Raw genomic sequence first — 3,686 nt, 5'->3', positions numbered from 1 at the left:
TTGGAAAGGTGAAGTTCTGGAGATCTAATACACAGCATGATGACTACAGTTAACGATATTATACCTTACATCGTATACTTGAAATTAAGTAAGAGGATGGATCTTAAATGTTCTCATCACAATAAATATATAAATAAGTAAAATGGTAACTATGTAAAGTGATGGATGTGTTAATTAGCTGATTGTGGTGATCATTTTACAATGTATCAAAATGTCAAGTTGTATACTTTAAATACATGCAGTTCCTGTTTGTCATTTATATAGCAACATAGCAGGAAAAAATCCTTCTCTTTAAAAATTTGAAAAAATCTGTATTTTAACAATATCTTCAAGTGATATAAATGCATTATAAATTTTGAGAAGCATGGGCATAGTGGATAAGAGCATCAGACTGGGGTTTGAAGCTCTATTTTGCCCCTTGCTGGCCATGTTACGTTAGGCAGGTTACTTAAGTCCAAGCTTGGAATTTCTCATCTATAAAATGGTGACAGTAATAGTATATAGTTCTGAAGGTTGGTGTGAGGATTGCATGAGATTAATACTCAATGTCTGGCACATTGTATACACTCAACAAATGGCAGGTAAATGTATACAACTTAATTGTTATTGTCCTAGTTGAAAACATTCTTTCTTCCCATCTGGACTATTCGGCCTGCTTTTCCAGTCTTTGGCTCTTTTTATTCATCTCATCATAACTTCAGTGCTGTTATTTCCAATAGTAAAGATTTGATTCTGATACTGCTTTACTCAAAAAAATTCAAGGTAGCTCATTACATTTGTAAGCTTCTCACTACATTTATAATCCAAACTCTGGGCATGAAATCCATAGCCTCCTACTCTCTGAGAGCAGCCTATTCTAGAGAGAAGATGTGGGGGAAATGGGGAAGGCATGAGTCAGGAGCTTCAAAATACTGCCTTTGTTTTGACAATAAAAAGCTGTTTCACTTTGTTTACTCTCCTTAGTCTCCACTTTCCTAATCCATACAATTAAGTAGTTTGGTTAATAGTTTTACACCTAGTAGTTGATGAAGCTGGAATTTGAATCAAGTCTCTACTGACACACCAGGAATTCCAGAGCTTTATACACAATATTGAAAACTGAGGAGAGGAATCTCATTCTTTATTTCTTATTTATGAAAATAATTTTGTCAATTGTTTGGGAACAAATCAACATGATGTTTTAGATCACTGTTATTAAAAAGTGCCCAGTAGTACTAAAATCCAGTAGCAAACGATGGATATTTGTTTTGAACGTTTTTCAGAGAAATAGCAAATGTATTCGGTTCTGTGATTTAAGAAGAACCACAGCTTTTATTAAATGTGCTACAGAAACAACTGTATTCTCAGTAAAAAGCATGCAATATTTTAGAAATGATTTTTGCTTTCGATTGGGGGTGACTTTGTACTTTTAAATAGGTTTCCTATAGAAGAGAATACTTTTGAAAGAGTATCCCAGAATTACGTTCCCAATTATGGTGTGATGAATCCCAGTATAGCCTTACTTCCTCAAGAAACTCAAAGCTTTATTTTCAGGATGCAATTTAAGTTTTTCAGTTAAGGTAGCAAGTACTTGTGGTTTGTTGCTACAGAAATACAATTTATTTCAAAATTATTCACATTTTCCCCTTCAGTTCTGTACCTAAAAATAAGTCAAACGTTTTGTGAGGTGTTTAATCAATTCTGACTCTTTTATTAGATCCATTTATGTGTTCAGGTTTAGGCATTTATTAGTAGTAAGGAAATTACTTGGTGGGGAATTCTTCTGTTGAGTGACAGAGATAAGTACACTTAATCTTAGAAGAAAATGGATTGACGAGTTGTCAATATTGTTTTTCTCAGTTCTGTGATGTGCATTTTCCCACATGCTAGTCTTTCTGAAATTAGGGTACATCTTACTATTAATGTGATTTTTAATGTATTTTTTGTTTGCCAAAGGAAATCTTTATTCTTTGTTCAGGAGAAACTATATTAATAAAATATGACTTATTTTATATATGAAAACCTTAAAAATAGAAGCTACAAGCCAGAAGTAAATTAATATGCAAGGAATTTTTATTCACTGATTTACATTAATCGATCAAAATATAAATGAGTCACCTAAAATTGAACAAGCATAGAGGAGGGATACAGTTACAATTTTATGTAATGACAAATACCCAAGTATTAATTAGATAGGTGAAACTAATCATTAACTTCTCTTGAAAGTAAAGGCAAAACTACAAAAACACATAAAAAAAGCTATATAAAGGCACAAAAATGAATTTAATAATCACCTTATTAAAATTTTGCACTATGATTAAATTTTTTTACAAATCAATAAATATGTTAAAATAATTTGCTGACCAATTTATGTACTGGAATTATTTGAGGCCTCTTGGAAATGCTATTAGAAAAATGTCTATTGATTTAAAACCATTTAAATCTTTAAAATCGTAATATTTTCTTATTAAAAAAGATAGTGGAGGTAAACTCTTCAATTGCTCTTCGGTTATCAACTAATAACATCTGTTTATGACCCATTGTGTTGGGTTTTCGGATATCAGGGTTATTCACTGAACCCTGACTGTTGTACCTTAGAGAAGTGAGAACAAAGGCCCCCCCCTGCAATAGTAGCCATGACATAGCTTTTGATCGAAATCATAAAGGAGCATCCAGTCTCTATGTGTAGCTCTCCAGACCTCAGTTACAGAACTAAAATATTTCAGATGGGACCTGTCTATGTAGTTCTCACATTGTTTACACGACCTCTCATCTAGATATGAATTTAGATACTACCTTGTTCCAAAAGAGTCTTTAAAACATCCAGAACCAAATGCATAGGGTTAAAAGTAATGTTTCTTGACGATTGAGATACAAAATTGGAGATTAGGTTGTTTAAAAAAAAACTGGTCTCTGTGGCTCTTTTATATAAAGGGCTGATTAAAAATCAGTTTCAGATGCCCATGGAGCAAGCCGTTTTATGTATTTAGATGAAGGAGGTGGGTTTACAGATTTAATTCACAAACTAATAATATTTACCTTTGTTGAGGATACAGCTTTAAAAGCATTTTTTATTTCTCTACTATATAAAAGTGCATGTTTTATACAAACCAAAAGGGGAAAAGATGGATATATCTAATGAACACTCAAAAATTTAAGGGCTAATTACTTTTTGTACCCTTGAATATATTATAACCTAAAGAGGCCATATCTAAGTGTATGCTTAACATCCTGAAGAATACTCTTATTAAAAAGCAGGTGCTGGTTTTCATCAACTTATTTCTTTCAGACTGATTCTTTCCTTGTAGGGCTGTAAGAGAAAGCACTGCCCCCACCCACTCACCAAATTATTGGTTCCTTCCTGTATGATAGGTACAGGTTGCCAAGGTGGTGCAGTAAGAAGACAGAAACAGGCAGATCTAGATTTCAACTCAGCTCTTACATAGCTGTGCAGCATTAGTCCTATTGCTTAACTTTTCTGAGCTCAGGAAACTGAGGGAATACTTCCAGCTTCGTTACTTGTTGCATGTGTTAATACATGGTAACTGTTATGCTAACAGGTGAAGCTGATTATTGAAGGCATTAGATTGGATCATACAAAATTGACATTTTTGTAGATTAAAAAAATGGCCAAATTTAGGTCCTTGTTGTAAGGTGGTCCCCTCCTAGGAACTTCAACAGTACCGTTACAAGTAAGACCAAAGTAT

This window comes from Pteropus vampyrus, unplaced genomic scaffold (genome assembly GCF_000151845.1).
Source record: "Pteropus vampyrus isolate Shadow unplaced genomic scaffold, Pvam_2.0 Scaffold58, whole genome shotgun sequence".
NCBI classification, from domain to species: domain Eukaryota; kingdom Metazoa; phylum Chordata; class Mammalia; order Chiroptera; family Pteropodidae; genus Pteropus; species Pteropus vampyrus.
Note: the sequence above shows the minus strand (reverse complement) of the source record.